This window comes from Acinonyx jubatus, chromosome A1 (genome assembly GCF_027475565.1).
Source record: "Acinonyx jubatus isolate Ajub_Pintada_27869175 chromosome A1, VMU_Ajub_asm_v1.0, whole genome shotgun sequence".
In the NCBI taxonomy this organism is placed as follows: domain Eukaryota; kingdom Metazoa; phylum Chordata; class Mammalia; order Carnivora; family Felidae; genus Acinonyx; species Acinonyx jubatus.
In genome coordinates, this window is record NC_069380.1 from 131,372,247 (window position 1) to 131,391,469 (window position 19,223).

Here is a 19,223-nt window from a genome sequence, read left to right on the forward strand (position 1 = left end):
CGTTGAGCCTCATTTCATTTGCTTATTGACCATTAGTAAATCTTTGAAGAAATGGCTTTTCAAATCCTTTGCCCTTTTAAGTTTTGTTGTCTTTTTTTTGTTGTAAGAGTTCTTTATGTATTCTGGATACAAGTCCCTTATCAGATATGTGATTACAAATATTTTTCCTCATTTTGTGTAGGCTGTCTTTTTCACTTACTTGATAGTGTTGATGTTCTTTTAAATTTTAACAGTAATGTTTCTAGTATGTATTTTCATGAACATGACTCAGATGTTTGTTTTTTTATTAAGGCAATATCCTGTTTCTAGTTTACTAATATTTTTGTCAAGAGTGAATGCTGTCTTTTATTGGATTCCCTTTTGGCATTGTCAAGAAGATCCATTTTCCCCCCGTTCATCTGTTTGTGTGTTGTTACCGTTAATAGATGTTTTTTTCTCTTGGCATTCCTAGAATTAATTTTCCTTAGTCATGTTTAGTATTACTGCTGAATTAGGATTTTTTAAAGTATTTTTGCTTATAAATGGTATATTAATGCAGTGTGCTAACCTTTGATATGTATTGGTATCAAAATTCTGTTGAATTTGTAATATGAACTGAGAACTATTTTAGATTTCTGATGAGTCCTGAACCTTGTGATCATGTTCTATTCCTTGTAAGTTTGCAAGTGCTTGGGTGTTCTTTTAGAGTCATATTGATAAACCCTTAAATTTCATCCATGATTTTCTATTTCCTGAGACTGTTTTATAATTTATGTATATATGTTTGTGTGTGTGTGTTTTATATATATATAAAATTTTGTTTTAGAGAGAGTGCACCTGCAAGCAGGGGAGAGGGGCAGAGAGAGAGAGAGGGAGAATCCCAAGCAGGCTCCAAGCTCAGCACAAAGCCTGACATGGGGCTCAATCCCATGACCCTAGGATTATGACCTGAGCTGAAACCAATAGTCGATGCTCAACCGACTGAGCCACCCAGGTGCCCCTATGATTTATGTTTTTGTAAAAAGTCATGCAAAATTTATGGGTGCCTGGGTGGCTCAGTCAGTTAAGCGTGTGTCTTCGGCTCGAGTCATGATCTTGCAGTTTGTGAGTTTAAGCCCCGCATTGGGCTTTGGGCTGACTGCCCAGAGCCTGGAACCTGCTTCAGATTCTGTGTCTCCCTCTCTCTCTGCCCCTCCCCTGCTCACACTATCTCTCTGTCTCTCAAAAATCAATAAACGTTAAAAAAAAAATAAAAAGTCATGCAAAATTTAAAACATCACTATATATTTTTATAGTTAATTAACGTATTTATTTATTTTATTTTAAAGTAATCTCTCCACCCAACATGGGGCTCAAACTCATAAGCCTGAGATCAAGAGTTGCCTGCTCCACTGACTAATCCAGCCAGACACCCCAGTAATTAATTTTTTTAAATACTTACTGTTTTGCAATATATGATAAACATTTATTCCAAAATACAAACATAATTTTTATTTGTGCTATTATATTCCCATTCTTATTCCTACTGCTGTGTTTTGTATCTTTAGACTTGCTGGGAAATTGTCTTATTTTTAATGTTTATATTCTGTTCTAGCTGACTCTTGAACAACATGGGGTTTGGGAGTGCTGACTCCTACACAGTCAAAAATTGAAGTATAACTTTTGAGTCCCTCAGAACTTAACTACTAATAGCCTACTCTTTGACCAGAAGCATTATCAATAATAGAAATAGTCAATTAACAAATAGTTTGTGTATATATATTACATATTGTATTCTTATAATGAAGTAAGCTACAGAACAGAAAATGTTATTAAGAAAATCATAAGGTAGGAATGCAAGCTGGTGCAGCCACTCTGGAAAACAGTATGGAGGTTCCTCAAAAAACTAAAAATAGAACTACCTTACGACCCAGTAATTGCACTACTAGTCATTTATCCAAGGGATACAGTTGTGCTGTTTCAAAGGGACACATGCATCCCTGTGTTTATAGCAGCACTATCAATAATAGCTAAAGTATGCAAATAGCCTAAATGTCCATCGATAGATGAATGGCTAAAGAAAATGTGGTGTGTGTATGTGTATGTACACACACACACATACACACAAACACACACAATAGAGTATTACTCAGCAATCATAAAGAATGAAATCTTTCCATTTGCAACTACATGGATGGAACTGGAGGGTATTATGCTAAGTGAAATTAGTCAGTCAGAGAAAGACAAAAATCATATGACTTCACTCATATGAGGACTTTAAGAGACAAAATAGATGAACATAAAGGAAGGGAAACAAAAATAATATAAAAACCGGGAAGGGGACAAAACAGAAGAGACTCAAATATGGAGAACAAACTGAGGGTTACTGAAGGGGTTGTGGGAGGGAGAATGGCTAAATGGGTAAGTGGCACTAAGGAATCTACTCCTGAAATCATTGTTGCACTATATGCTAACTAATTTGGATTTAAATTTTAAAAAATAAAAAATAAAATTAAAAAAAATTATAAGGAAGAGGGAGGGGTGTCTGGGTGGCTCAGTCAGTTGAACATCTGACTTTGGCTCAGATTATGATCTCATGGTTTGTGAGTTTGAGCCCCACATTGGGCTTACTGCTGTTAGTGCAGAACCCGCTTTGGATCCTCTGTCTCCCTGTTTCTACTCATCCCCTGTTTGTGCTTGCTCTCTCTCTCTGTCTCTCTCAACAAATAAATAAACATTAAAAAAAACCATAAGGACGGATTTCAAGCTGTATTACAAAGCTGTAATCATGAAGACAGTATGGTACTGGCACAAAAACAGACACTCAGATCAATGGAACAGAATAGAGAACCCAGAAATGGACCCACAAACGTATGGCCAACTAATCTTTGACAAAGCACGAAAAACTATTCAATGGAATATGGTGCTGGGAAAACTGAACAGCGACATGCAGAAGAGTGAACCTGGACCACTGTCTTACACCATGCACAAAAATAAACTCAAAATGAATGAAAGACCTAAATATAAGACAGGAAGCCATCAAAATCCTTGAGAAGAAAGCGGTCAGAAACCTCTTTGACCTCGGCCACAGCAACTTCTTACTCAACATGTCTCTGGAGGCAAGGGAAACAAAAGCAAAAATGAAGGTCCCAATAGGGACCTCATCGAAATAAAAAGCTTCTGCACAGTGAAGGAAACAATCAGCAAAAGTAAAAGGCAACCAACAGAATGGGAGAAGATATTTGCAAACGACATATCAGATAAAGGGTTAGTATCCAAAATCTATAAAGAACTTATCAAACTCAACACCCAAAAAACAAATAATCCAGTGAAGAAATGGGCAAAAGACATGAACAGACACTTTTCCAAAGACAACATCCAGATGGCCAACTGACACAAGAAAAAATGCTCAACATCACTCATCATCAGGGAAATACAAATCAAAACCACAATAAGATACCGCCTCACACCTGTCAGAATGGCTAACGTTAACAACTCAGGCACCAACAGATGTTGGTGAGGATGCAGAGAAAGAGGATCTCTTTTGTACTGCTGGTGGGAATGCAAACTGGTGCAGCCACTCTGGAAAACAGTATGGAGGTTCCTCAAAAAATAAAAAATAGAACTACCTTACGACCCAGCAATTGCAATACTAGGTATTTATCCAAGGGATACAGGTATGCTGTCTCGAAAGGGCACATGCACCCCCATATTTATAGCAGCACTATCAACAATAGCCAAAGTATGAAAAGAGCCCAAATGTCCATCGATGGATGAATGGATAAAGAAGATATGGTGTGTGTATACACACACACACACACACACAATGGAGTATTACTTGGCAATCAAAAAATGAAATCTTGCCATATGCAAGTATGTGGTTCAAACTAGAGGGTATTATGCTAAGTGAAATTAGACCAATATAATATGACTTTACTCACATGAGTACTTTAAGATACAAAACAGATGAACCTAAGAGAAGGAAAAATATATAAAGACAGGGAGGGGGACAAAACATAAAGAGTCTCTTAAATATGGAGAACAAACTGAGGGTTACTGGAGGGGCTGTGGGAGAGGAGATGGACTAAATGGGTAAGGGGCATTAAGGAATCTACTCCTGAAATCATTGCACTATATGCTCTCTAACTTGGATGTAAATTTAAAAAATAAGTTAAATTTAAAAAGATCATAAGGAAGAGAGGAAAATACATTTATAGCCCTTTACTGTATTTGTAAAAAAAAAAAAAAAATCCACTTGAATGTGTGCAATCCAAGAACAGAACCAGCTCTTGGATTCGTTCATCGTTTTTACTCTTTTCTAAATGATTAATTCTTTTTTCTTTATTTTCCTCCACTAAATGGAGACCTGTAACAGGGAGTTGGATATGCAAGCCTGGGGTGGATGTCGGTGGTCTGTCTGCAGTGTTAGACTCTTCTGGTGTCCAGCATCACATCTTCTTGGTTCACCTCTTGTTTTAACTGTAGGTGCAAGAAACAGTACCATAAAAGTTGACTTCAGATGCCCTTCCCAGTGAAAGTAAGCCCCTGTGATTTCTCTGCTTTGGGAGGCCAGCTGAACCAGAAAGCAAGTATGGGCTGGTAGCCAGTGAAAGTTAATGTCCACAGAGGCAACCCTTAATCATTGGGAGACAGGAGTAATTGGATAACAGCTTGTCTTTCATCCTATAGGCAGACAATTCTGAGAGATTGCCTGTGTGTTTCTCAAGAAGTTTAAGTAGAATGGACCCCTGTCGTCCTTTGGAATGACTTTGACAATATACCATCCCTTATATTGGCTTTTCCTCCGTCTCTGCTTTACTCTTCCTGCTCCCTCAGGTCATTACCTGGACAGACTACCTGTACTTAAGTCCTTATCTAAGCCTTTGCTTTTGGGAGAAACCAAACTAGGACAGGTATCATTCAGGTACTTAGCATTTAAAGAGTTGATACAATTTCAAGACTTGAAAGTGGATGATCCTCAAGGCTATGGTTATGGGGAAGAGGGCCACGATCTGTGTTGTCTGCCACTACAGTGTGTTAAGTGGTTGGCAGAAAGAGGAGCACTAGCAAAGGAGACTGAGGCATAACTAGTGTAGGAACAAAATTTAGGGCATGTGATATCTTGGAAACTAAGAAAATGTGTAAAGTAGTGGGGAATGGTGCTGCTAATGAAATGAGTCAAGTGAGATGTGAACTTAGAATTATATTGAATTTTGGCAATATGTAGGCCATTGATGAACTAGAAAGAATAGTTTCCATTGAAGTGATGGGGACAAAACTGTGATTGGCGTGGGTTTGAGGACAAATGATGAAGGGGCGCCTAGATAGCCCAGTTAGTTAGGTGTCTAACTTTAGCTCAGGTCATGATCTCATGGTTTGTGAGTTTGAGCCCCTAATTGACCCCCCAGCGGCCCCTGGATTCCGGATGCTCTCTTTCTCCCTCTCATAGGTTGGTAGCTGGAGAGGTATCATGAGGGAGAGTTTTTTTTAAGATGGGAGGAGAATTGCACCTACTTGGTATAGCATATTGCTGCACATGGTCAAAATCAATTATTCCTTTAGAATACTTTAGAGAAGTAGAATCCTCTTTCGTTTATTTGACTGTTTTGTTCATTTCCCAGCAGGGCTTGCCAGATGATGCTTAATGAGTTCAAGGAGGAAAAGAAGTTGTTATTAGCAGTAATTAGCAGAAACTAAGGAGATCTGGTGTTAGTTTTGTGTGGAGGTGAATACTGGGAAGTAAAAAGAAATAAGGGAATACACACAAGGAAGTTAATCCACCCACAAGACTGTGTTATGGGGAAGAGTTGAAGATCCAATCAGGACTGTAATGAGAAAGCTATTTCTAGGTTCAGAATAAGGTCAAGATTTACTTTACCTACCACAGTAAACATTGTGAATATACATTTTTGATACATTTTTCCCCAAGTGTCTTTTTTGTACACCTTTTATTGACCTATTGAAAATTACAGAAACCACTCTAATGTCAGAAACAATGGAAATTAAAGACCTCCAGTATTCTTTTTCTGCACAATTTCATTTTCCCAGAGTTTGATTATGAGCCATATTGAGCTGCGTTCTTTCCTCTTTCTTCCTGTGCTTACTCTTTCTGATCATAGAATGATGTAATATTAGCCTTTCAGAGTTAAGTAAACCAATTCTATTGAGGTATTGGCATTGTAGTATTATTTCTAATTGTGGAACAAAAGACTTTTTTTTTGGTAAAAATAACTAGTCCCTCTTCTTCCATAAATTAATGTTATTTTTCCTAAATTGAGATGGAGGAGAATTCTGAAGATTTTTCTTCTACCATGACCAAGTTTCCTTGACAAAGGAGTGAGTCAGGCTGGATATCTTCCTTGGGACTCTTTTTTTCTATAAATAAAACAGTTTCATCTACCCTGGAAATGCCCTGATATTTCTGCTTCTCATTAGGCTATCAGAGGACAAGAAAACCTTTGGTTCCGTGGTAAGAATAAGAAAAGCCTGAAAAGAAAGGAATCATGCTTTTAAAAAAATAGGGTAGCAGACATCAGTGGAATTAAGGAATCCTTAGTGAACTGAATTCCAGAGATAATGAACCTCTCCTAGGTGAATCAAGAGTACACCAGCTTCCCTGCCTGGCTACATGTGCCTGGTATCAGTATAGGTCATGCCATAAATGGAAAGACTGAAGGAATGAGGATAACTCATCAATTTTTGAATGACCATGTGGACTTTGGAGAAGGGATAAGAATCTGATGGAGCCCCAAAGGCAAAATAAATCATTAAGGCTGATAAATTCTATCTGCCTTGAATTTTGTCTTGAAGCAGCAGTAAAGGAGGGGTTGAACGGCTTAGAGAAAGGTATAGTCCTGAAAATTCATTGAGGATATTGACTTGTGGGACTTTGAGTTGTGGAACTCTTGAGTTGTGGGACTCTGCTGGATTTGAATCTAAAGGTAAACTAAATGAAAAAATACCTGGAACTGCATCCCAAATTCTTTATACCACAGATTGACAAGATAAAAAATTTGGCTGTGTTTGGGATAGAGAAGTTGTAAGTTGAACTGATCACAGATGAATTCAATCTAAATAAAGTTGCAACCAGTTTCAGCTCAAATTGATTTCTACTAGTAAAATGAATTATCAGTCATCTATCCGGAGAGAAGATTGTAGACTCTCTGGGAAAACAGGAAAACTTAACAAGAAAGTATTGTGCTTAATTCTCAACTTTAGTCTTGCAGCATCTAGGATACTATGAAAAATTATGAAACATACAAAGAAACAGGAAAATGTGATTGTATAATTAAGAGAAAATAGTTAACAAAAGCAAACTTACAGATGACCCAGTTATTAGAATTAAGAGACAAGGATTTTAAGGCAATTTACAGGATATGAGGGATTGGGTATTTCAGGAGAGTAATGGACAACCTGACAAAGAGCCAAATGCACATTCTAAGAACTGAAAAATGCAGTATCTTAGAAAAAAACCTGCTTAAAAAGGCTTACCAGCAAATTTGTAGTAAGAAACAGACTGAAGGAATTGGTGTGAATATAAATATGAAATTCTGTTTTCTAGTTTTTAAATTTATATAAATAACAGTTGATAGTGTAAAGCAAAGAATATTATAAGATTTATAATATGTAGAAGTAAAATGTATGGCAGTAGCTTAAAATATGGAAGAAAATAAATAAGTATAAATTTCTTATATTCTTAGATCATATGTGAAGTGGCATAACATTTGAATATGGACTATTTGAATTAAGAGTGCACTCTGTATATTCCTAGAGGAACCAGAAAAAAGTACAACAAAAAGGCCATAAAATGAGATAGAATAGGGGACAATAGCATTATTTGAACTCCGGAAAAAAGAGGAACAAAGAACAAATAGAAAATAGAAATAATCTTAAATTAAGACATATCAGTAATTATATTAAGTATAAATTGTCTAAGCCTGCCATCAAATCATAAAAATTGTCAGATTGGATAAAATAGTAAGACCTAGCTGTATGCTTCATATAAGTGGACACTTTAAATATAAAGACAAACTTGGTTAAAAGTAATAGATGGGAAAAGATAAACCACATTAATATTTACCAAAAGAAAACTCCTATGGCTATAGTTATACCAAGCAAAATATATTTCAAGGCAAGGATTGTTAGCAGAGAAAAAGAACATCTTTCAATGATAAAAGGATCCATTTATCAAGAAGATAGAACCCTAAACGTGTATTCACTCTATATAACAGGGCTTCAAAATACATGAGATAAAAATTGACAGTAATAAAAGGAGAAATAGACTTATTTACATTGATAGAGATTTTAGTACTTTCAATATTTAGTAAGAAAAGAATGCCACAAATTGGTAAGGGTATAGAAGATTTGAACACCACTATCAACCAATTTAACCTAATCAACATTTATAAAGCATTATACCCAAGAGATGCAGAATGTGACTTTCAGGCACACATGAAACACTCACCAAGATAGATTTTTTTGTGGGGCTGTCTGAAAGCTTCAGAATACTGCAAAGATTAGAAACCCTAGGTTCTCTGACTATAATGGAATTAAATTTGAAATCAGAAACAAAATAAGGTTTAGTAGATCTCCACATATTGAATTAAGATGATTCTGAATAACCCATGGATAAAATAATAAATCAAATGGGAAAATCAAAAGCATTTTAAATTAACAAAGCATCAAAATTTATGAAGTACAGCTCAAGAGAATTTGTATCTTTAAATCTTTAAGAAAAAAGTATTAGAATCATTTATTTAATCTTTACCTGAAGAGACAGAAAAAAGAGACAAATTCAAAATGAATAAAAGGCAGAAAACAGAAAAAAATTAAATGTGTGAAATAGAAAACTTACCTTAAGAAAATGAACAAAGTGCTGGGGCACGTCAGCTGAGCGTCCGACTTTGGCTCAGGTCATGATCTCACAGTTTGTGGGTTTGAGCCCAGCATCCGGCTCTGCTGACAGCTCAGAGCCTGGAGCCTGCTTTGGATTCTGTGTCTAATCTCTCTCTCTGCCCTTCCCCCACTCATGCTCTGTCTCTCTCTCAAAGATAAACATTGGAAAATTTAAAAAAAAGAAAATGAACAAAGTGTAAAGTTTCCTCTTTGAAAAAAACCAATATAGTTGATAAACTGATGAAGATTGATGGCTTAAAAAATCAGCCATTTATGTTCTCTTGAATTTGTGAATCAGCATTGTGGTCTTTTATCCCATGCTGCTTTATAACATCATGTTCTCAGGGCAACATTCAAAGAAGGTAAAAGTAGGAGTTTTAAATCTTCCTGAGGCATAGGTACTGTTATTTGCCTAACAAACTGCCATATAAGCAAGTCACAAGGTCAGTCTGAATTCAAGGAATGGGGAAATGGACTCAGTCTTTGATCTTGGGTGGTATAGAACACTGTGGCCATGTTTCTTAACTTATGTGGTTAAGTAAGAAAACAGTGAAGGGTCTAGATTTTACCTTGTTTACAAGCTAGTATGGTAACCTATCAGAAGACACAAGACCTCTAGATCAGAGACAAATAGTTTATTACTCACTACAAATGCAGGGACCAGGGCATATCTTGTGTCATTTACCTGAGCTTTAATCTTCACATGCCTACACAGTGAGGGTCAGATGATTCCTGTAGGAGCAGTACTGTGCATTGCAGGAGAGGAAGCCCAAATTGGGAAACTCTGATTTTACGTAGTACCACTGATGATGAGTCTGGTCCTTTCCTCTGAAAGTAAGAGACAAAAACCTTATCTTTAATCTGGAATTTAAGCAAATCTCAAGAGAGGAAATTGGGCTGTCTTAATGTTGCTAAGCATTATTATCTTAGAATGTTTCTTTATACAAGCATATTTAATTGGCTGTAAATGATATTGCTCAAAGAACCCAGACCATGCAGAAATGTGAGATGTTCAAGGGGAGTTGTTTTCCAGCACAGTGCACAATAATTTACTTTCCTCCCATATGCAAAATTTGATCACTCTCTTCTCCAAAAGTTTTATCACATGAGGTTGTCAGGGTTTGCATTCCAGTGTCTTACCATCTAAATAAGGTCTAAGTATATATGAGGCTCTGCTATGCTATTTGTAATTAGAGAAGGGCAAAACAAAAATACAATGAGATACGGCTATGCACCCGACTACATAGGTTAAAATTAAGAAAGACATAGTATCAAGTGTTGTTGAAAATGTAACCAAAACTCAGGGAGTGTTAAATGATAAAACCACTTTTTTGTAAAACAACTTAAAAAAAAGTACATATAATTAAATAAAGACTATGACCCAGCAATTTTGCTTCAATGTATTTATCCATGAGAACCAAAGGCTACATTCTTATAATACTTGTACACAAATGTTAAGGCAGTCTTATTCAGGACAGGTTGACTTGCCTAGGGTGTTGATGGGAACCAGCTGAGGCGATAGAAGGATTTTATGTATGTATGTATGTATGTATGTATGTATGTATGTATGTATGTATGTATATAGTTAACTTTTGACCCCCTTTACCGATTTCTCCCAACCCCCTCCCCCACCTCTGGCAACCACCAATCTGTTTTCTACATATAGGAGGTTTTTTGTTTGTTTTTATTTGGTTTTAGATTCCACATATAAGAGAGATCAAATGGTATTTGTTTTTCTCTGTCTGACTTATTTAACTTAGCCTAATGTCCTCAAGATCCATCCATCCAAGTTATTGCAAGTTGGCAAGATCTCACTTCTTTTTTATGGCTGAGTAATATGCATGTATGTGCGCCTGCATGTGCTGCAGTGAACATGGGTGTGAATAAATCTTTATGAGTTAGTGTTTTTGTTTTCTTCAGATAAATACCCGCACATGGAATTGCTGGATCATATGACTGGATCACTTTTTGTTTTTTTTTTTTGAGGGAACTTCATACTGTTTTCTATAGTAGCTGTGCCAGTTTACATTCTCATTAGAAGTACAGAAGAGTTCCCTTTTCTCCAAATCCTTACCAATACTTGTTATTTCTTGTCTTTTTTATAATATCCATTCTAAAAGGTGAGAGGTGATAATCTTATGATGTACAAATAGTTTCTCTGATGATTAGTGATGTTGAACATCTTTTCCTGTATTTGTTGGCCACCTGTATGGTTTTTTTTTGAAAAGCATTTGTTCAGCTCTTCTGCCCATTTTTAATTGGATTTTTTTTTTGTCATTAAGGTATAGAAGTTCTATATTTTGAATACTAGCCTCTTACCAGATATATGGCTTGCATATATTTTCTTCTCTTCTATAGGTTACCTTTTCATTCTGTTGATGGTTTCTTTTGCTGTGCTAGAGACTTTTTAGTATGATGTAGTCCTACTTATGTTTGCTTTTGTTGATTTTGGTGTCAGATTAAAAAAATCATCACCAAGTCAAGAAGCTTACCTACCTGTGTTTTCTTGTAGGAGTTTTATGGTTTTAGGTCTTATGTTTAAGTCTTTAATCCAATTTGAGTTAATTTTTATGTACAATGTTAAGATAGTGGTCAAGTTTCATTCTTTTGCATGTGACTGTCCAGTTTTGTCCCCACTCTCATTTGTCGAAGGGACTGTATATTCTTGGCTCCTTTGTTGTAAATTAATTGTGTATGAATGGATATATTTTTGAGTGTTCTGTTCCATTGGCCTCTCTGTTTTTATGGCATTATCATGTTGTTTTAATAACTGTAGCTCTATAGCTTTGTAATATACTTTGAAATCACAAGTATGATGCTGCTAGCTTTGTTCTTTCACAAAATTACTTTGGCTCTTTGGAGTTTGTTTTCTTGTTTTGTGTGGTATCGTACAAATTTTAGGATTATTCTAATTTTTTTGAAAAATGCCATTGGGATTTTGATAGAGATTGCATAGAATCTTTAGATTGCTGGGGCGCCTGGGTGGCTCACTCAGTTGAGCATCCGACTTCGGCTCAGGTCATGATCTCACGGTCCGTGAGTTCGAGCCCCGCGTCGGGCTCTGTGCTGACAGCTCGGAGCCTGGAGCCTGCTTCGGATTCTATGTCTCCCTCTCTCTGACCCTCCCCTGTTCATGCTCTGTCTCTCTCTGTCTCAAAAATAAATAAACATTAAAAAAAAAGAAAAGAACTTTGGATTGCTTTGGATAGTATGGACATTGTACTCCTACTGATTCTTCTAGTTTATGAGTATGGAATAGCTTTTCATTTATTTGTGTCTTTAATTTCTTTCATTAATGTTTTAGAATTTTCAATATTCAGATCTTTCACCTTCATTAACTTTGTTGTCTTTTTTTTTTCTGAAAATTTCTTATTAGAAATTCAACTGATTTTTGTATCCTGCAGCTTGACTGAATTCACTTAATTAGGTTTAATAGTTTTTTGATGAAGTCTTTAGGGTTTTTGTATATACTATTATGTCATTTGCAAATAGTGACATTTTTACTTTTTGCTTTCCAGTTTGGATGCCTTTTATTTCTTGTTCTTGCCTGATTGCTGTAGCTAGGACTAGATAGCTTCACTGGTGACTTCTATCAAATACTCAAAGAAACATTAATACCTATCCTTTTCAAACTCTTCCAGAGAATATAAGGGGAGGGAAGTCTTACAGACTTACTTTTTGAGGCTTTCATTGCCTTTATACCAAAACCAGAGAAAGATGCCAAAAGAAAAGAAAATCACAGGGCTATATTCCTGATGAACATAGATGTAAACATCCTCGAGAAAATATTAGTAAACTGAATTGAACAATACATTAAAAGGATCATACACTATGATCAAGTGAGGTTTATTCTAGGGAAGTAAAGATGGGTCAACGTCCATAAATCAGTCCGTGTGATGTATTGTATTAACAAAATGAAGGGTAAAAATCATAATGATCATCTTAGTAAATGTGGAAAAAACATTTGACAAAAATTCAACATCCAGTTATGGTAAAAATTCTCAACAAAGTGAGTATAAAAGGAACATACGTCAATATAATAAAGGCCATATATGACAAGCCCACAGCTGACATTCTACTCGGTGAAAAGCTGAAAATCTTTCTTCTAAGATTAGGAATGAAACAAAGATACCCACTCTTGCCCCTTTTTTTTCACCATAGTATTTGATTTTACATCTTCATTGCTGTTGGTTACATGGATGTATACAGTTTCCAGACTATAAGGATCTATTTCATTATGTAAGTAATATGTAGAAATGTAAAAATGGAAATTTTTGCAAATGTGGACCTCTTTAGTAACTTCTATTTGTATATCTACTACTATTATGTATGTAAGATTTTTTAAAAACATGTTTAGGCTAACCATCATTTGATATGAAAATTGGATTAGTAGTGCTGATATTGAAGAAACTCAGATTTCTACTAGATTAGAATCAGACCAGTAAAGTTCAGACACTGATGTTGGTCTTATAGCCATAAGTGAAACTTAGCTATTTGATCAGACTCCTTTCTCATTTCCTGCTGTATGTTGTAGGCATAGCACATTTTATACTTTCAGTTATTGATTTTTCCTTCAGGATCAAATGTTCTTAATAGCATTTATACTTTTTTCATTGAATAAGTTTCTTACCTTTTTTTTTTTCTTTCTTATCACTATTTTCATTGTTTACTATTCATGTACTTACCCATAATGAGTTAATAGTGTCCTTTATAAAATTGCCTCAGAACTAAGGACAGGTATACCAAATATAAATTAGCAAACAACTGTGATAGCCATGATTAAACTAAAATGATCTTAAATTTTTTTTTTTCAACGTTTATTTATTTTTGGGACAGAGAGAGACAGAGCATGAACGGGGGAGGGGCAGAGAGAGAGGGAGACACAGAATCGGAAACAGGCTCCAGGCTCTGAGCCATCAGCCCAGAGCCTGACGCGGGCTCGAACTCACGGACCACGAGATCGTGACCTGGCTGAAGTCGGACACTTAACCGACTGCGCCACCCAGGCGCCCCTAAACTAAAATGATCTTATACAACCACTAAGTGTCAACTAATAGCTGTGGGCATGCCTGAGGAGCCTTTGTTCTACATTTTAACTTTTGAACTCATTTAGAAAGATTAGTCCAACATTGAAATTTCTGTCAAATCTAGTTAGATATATTGTGTGATCTCTTCAAATCAATAGGAAAATATAATGTACTGTATTTTTAAAAACTTTTATAGTGACTTCACTTTTCAGTCTTCACAGTAATCCAAGCTAAGAATTTGTCAAAATAATAGCAGAGAATGGAGAGGGAGAAAAGATGGTGGTTTGAGCATAGATGAAATAAGATTGAGCATGTATTTATAATTGTTGAGAATGTTGGAGAAAAAGAAGTACATCTGCACTTTAAAATAAAGAATCTTAAGTTTTATATCTAATCTCCAAAAGAAGAATGTCTTGAAAGAAGTTATAATAATCTATATTTTTGAAAAATACCCTATGTGTGTTTTATTTGGCTAGTTATACCATTGCACCCAAGGTCTGTTTTGTTTTCTTTTCTTTTCCTCCTCATGAGCAGTTTCTTTATTGGTGGGAGATCTTGCTATGACAATCTATGAATTGTTGCCCAAATCTCTTTATAAAAATTTACCAGTGGGCTCTTAAAAAGAAGCTGCCTGAGTGGCTCACTCAGTTAAGTGTCTGTCTCTTGATTTCAGCTCAGGTCATGATCTCATGGTTTGGGAGATGAAGCCCCATATCAGTCTCTGAGCTGACAACGCAGAGTTTGTTTGGGATTCTGTCTCCCACTCTATCTGCTCACCATCCCCCCCTCCCCCATCTCCTTCTCTCTCTCTCTCTTCTTTCTGTCTCTCTTTCTCTCTCTCAAAATAACATTTTTAAAAAATTTACCAGTGGGCTCTTCTAATTAGATTATTCCAATTGCTTACAAATCAGCTGTTGTGACTCCTGATTCACATTCTACTCTCGCTACTGCTCTATTTTTCTAATGTCCTTTTAGCCAAAGTACCCGAATTATCTGTATTTGTTATGTCAGGTTATCCTCTTTTTTCTTCATTAACCTCCAACATTATTTTGTTTCCACCACTCCATAATAAATGATCTTGTCAAGATGACCAGTGACTTACTTTAATACACAATGACAGTTCTTTTTTTTCTTAAAAAAATTTTTTTTTTACATTTATTTATTTTTGATAGAGACACAGCACAAGTGGGGGAGGGGCAGAGAAAGAAGGAGACACAGAATCTGAAGCAGGCTCCAGGCTCCGAGCTGTGAGCACACAGCCTGACACAGGGCTCGAACTCAGGAACTGTGAGATCATGACCTGAGCCGAAGTCGGACACTTAAATGACTGAGCCACCCAGGCGCCCCCACAGTGACAGTTCTTAAATTCTGATTAACATAGTTGATAACTTCTTTCGTCTTGAAACATTTTTTTTTCTCACTTTGCCTTTAGGATATTACTTGGACTCATTGCTTCTCGTCAGTGTCTTTTGCTTGTTCTATCTCTTCTTTCTGATCTCTTATTTTTGTAATATTTCAGGGCTTAATCATTGGTCCTATTCTCTTTTTTGTCTGTGCTCGTGCTCTTGATGCTTTCATCTAAATTCATTGCTTTAAATATCATCTGTAGGCAGATGACTTCCAAATTTATATTCTCAGTTTGGATCTGTCCCCACCTCTCTGAATGCCCATATTCAGCTGCTTACTAAGGATCCCACTAGGACATCTTTCAGGTATTTTAAACTAACATTTCTAAACACAGATATCTCATCTAGGCTCTCTCCAAACTGCTCTTGCATATAGCGTTATTCTGGTTCAGCTTATTGGCAGTTCTGTTCTACCAGATTGTCACATATGTAGGAGTATGTTGAATGACAAATTTAGTGACCATCTTTGCTTGCTATACACAAAGGTATTTTTTGTAGCATGTGTTACAAGTAGAATTTGTGGTGAAGTTTAAACAACTAAGTAGTACTAAACCATTTAGCATGGGGGAAAATAGCCCAATAAATTTAGGGTGACTCTAAAATTTGGAACATAAATTTATGAATATTACCAATTTTTTAATAGAAAGGTTATGATGTATTTTTGTTAATGTTACTGTTTCAAGTTCAGGATGTTTCACTTTGTAATGTATTGGCTGTACATGCAGAAAACTTCACAATGGCTTAAGAAAGTGGGGGATTTAGTTTTCTTACATATCAAGACATTCAAAAGTAGGCATTGGTTAACATTGGTCCAGCTTGTTTTGTCTTTCTACTTTGTCAGGCTTATTAGCTGGTTTCTCATACTCACACTTGTTAACTTATGGTCATAGGATTATGGTTGCAGCAGTAGACATGTTTACATCTGTCCCAGGATAAGGAAAACAAATGTCTGCCCATAACCAACCTCATTCCATCCCCAAAGAAGACTTCATATGTCACTGATCTCAATTATGTCATCTAACCCCTGTGCACCCTTTTTGGAAGGCTCAGTTGTGGATATTTAGCTGGGTCCATTACCACCATGAATAAAGTAAAATTTCTGGAAAGGAAGGAATAGAATCTGATCAGCATTTAGCATTGTATGCCTCCCAAAACAATCAAAAACTACTCAATTTAAATATAATTGGTAATTAGAATTTGTTTTGCCTAGAAAAAAATTATTATTTCTCAGTAGGTTCAAATAAATGGGATTTTAATGGTAGATAGGCATTTGGTATTTGATATACGTAAGGGCTCGCCATAGTTGACAAATGTATTAAAAACCAGTGGTTAAGAAGCTACTTTTGTATTTAGAAGATAGCAAATTTGTTTGTTTACACTGGTGAATTTTTGATAATTTTAACCTACATTTTGAGGCAAATAAATTAGAAGAGATGATCCTTAAAATCATAAAGATCTATTTTTATTGTTAATTTTGTTTCTTTCTTTTCGTTTCCATAGAATGTTGGCTCAATTAAGAAACATCAGGGAGAGAACTTCAACCCAGTGGTAAGTAGCTTTAATTTCTTTTGTTAGTCTTATTCTTTTGTTTGTATTATTATTATGACTTTTCTTGGTTGGCTTCTCTTTCTGCATTTGATTAGAATATTTTTTATGTGTCCCAGGTTAAGTCTGGTTTATAAAGTGGCTCTTGCTTACCATTACATTAAAATTCTTATGAACATTCCCCAAGTTGATCACTTCCTTTTCAAACCTGACCAGACTTTCTTCCTTTGGTTTACTTCCTAGTAGTATTGTGTAAGGGAGGATCTCTTTGGTTGTTAGTATTCATTTATTTCTTTCATATGGTATTTTACTCCTGTGCCCTCAATGATTAAGGTCCCTTTCCTTTCTTAACAATCAGCAGTTTTAGTCTGCTAAATTAGGGTCCATTTTTGTATTGGCTTGAGGCCCCCTGAATTTAATCTAAGGTCTAAACTGGTTTCTTCGTAGCCTCTGTCAACAAGAGGTTTTTACTTAAGATGTAACCTTTTCCTAAAGCATCTGATCTTCGTTTTTTTTTTAATAGTTTTTAAAATTTATTAAATATAAAATAGTTTATAAAATTTATTTTTAAAATAGTTTTAAAAATTTATTAATTTTGCGAGAGTCAGAGATAGCGTGAGTAGGGGAGGGGCAGAGAGAGAAAATCCCAAGCAGGCTCCGCGCTACCAGCACAGAGCCCAATGTGGGGCTCAAACTCACTAACTGAGATCATGAAGTGAGCCGAAACTAAGAGTCGGAGCCTTAACTGAGTCACCCAGGTGCCTTTAATCTTCCTTTTCTGAATTCATTTTCTCTTCTGATATGTTTTAGAATTTCTGACTATCTGTCAGATATTTGTCAGATATCTGAATATCTGACTAACATGATCTTTGGTTAGCACTACAGAAGAACCTTGGATGTTGTTTTACCTTCGTTAACCTTTACTCTGGGGGTGCCTGAATGGCTCATTCGGTTGAACATCTGACTCTCGATTTTGACTCAGGTCATAATCTCTGGATGGTGAGATCAAGCCCCGCTTTGGACTCAGTGCTGAATGTGGAGCCTGCTTGGGATTCTTTCTCTCCCTCTCTTTGCCCCTCCCTATCTCGTGTACACACGCTGGTGCTCTCTCTCAAAATAAATAAGCAATAAAAAGAACAATAAATAACCAATAAATAAGCAACAATAAATAAGCAATAAAAAGAACAATAAATAAGCAATAAAAAGAACACATTCTGTCTTGTAAATTGTCTTATGCTTCAAGTGTGCTGCATGCATGACAACATCTCAAATAAATACGTTCTTTTAAGTTGCATATATTTGGTAGTAAACATTTCATGCCCATTTATAGTCCCAAATCCATTATGATTTCTGGGATTTTTAGGCCCTATCTTCCAAGTTTTGGGGTACTATCGTATTATATAAATAAAAGCATATAGTAGTTATAATATGGTGAACCAGAGCAATAGTTTCAAACATTGAACCAACATTGCCCCATCGAACTTTCTGCACTAATAGAAATGTTCTCAATCTTCTTTTACTGAGTATAGTATCCACTAGCCACATGTGGCTGTTGAACTTTTAAAATGTGCGTAGTGTGACTGATAAAAGAGAATTTTAATTTGATTTGATTTAACTTGAATTTTAAGGTTAAAATGGCTATGTGTCCAGTGGCTACCATATTGGAAAGAGCAGATTGAATTCCCTATTCTTAAGTGTCGTCTTAACTCATTATCAGTTGAAATCTTAGAATCCCTGCAGCAAGAAATTTCATATTCATTTTTGGAATCTTTTATTTTTGCTATCCCATAAACACACAAGTATAAGCTAAATTCCCCTTTAGCAATGAAATTCTCATTAGGTCAATAAAACTGCTTATTCTTGGCAGTAAAACACACCTTCATATAAACATAGATTATTAATAAGCATTCAGTAAACTTTTCTGGATATTTCTTTGTTGACAAAGTTTTTTTTGTATTGAAGTAAAATGGACATGTAACATTATATTCATTTCAGGTGTACAACATGATTCATTATATGTATATATTGCTAAATGTCCACCACAATAAATCTAATTAATTAACATTCATTACCATATGTAGTTAACAAATTTTTTTCTTACAATGAGAAATTTTTTTTAGAATTTTTTTTAAGTATTCATTTATTATTTCTGAGAGAGAGAGAGGGGGGGGAGGGAGAGGGAGAAAGAGAGAGAGAGAGAGAGAGAGAGAGAGAGTGCACAAGCAGGATGGGGCAGAAAGAGAGGGACACACAGAATCCAAAGCAGGCTCCAGGCTCTGAGCTATCAGCATAGAGCCCAAAGAGGGGCTCCAACCCACAGACTGAGTTCATGACCTAAGCTGAAGTTGGATGCCTGATTGTGCTACCCAGGCACCCCTCCATGAGAACTTTT

General features: G+C 35.8%; 1 protein-coding gene across 10 annotated transcripts in view; it reads left to right on the plus strand.

The window, feature by feature from the left end:
• ERBIN (erbb2 interacting protein) overlaps window positions 1-19,223 on the plus strand; it is a 127,732-nt gene that overhangs the window by 25,030 nt on the left and 83,479 nt on the right. For all 10 annotated transcript variants that reach the window (XM_053223418.1, XM_027040879.2, XM_027040888.2 and 7 more), the window contains one exon: window positions 16,787-16,834. The gene's annotated coding sequence lies outside the window, so the exon portion shown is untranslated. The remainder of the gene's footprint in view (window positions 1-16,786; window positions 16,835-19,223) is intronic.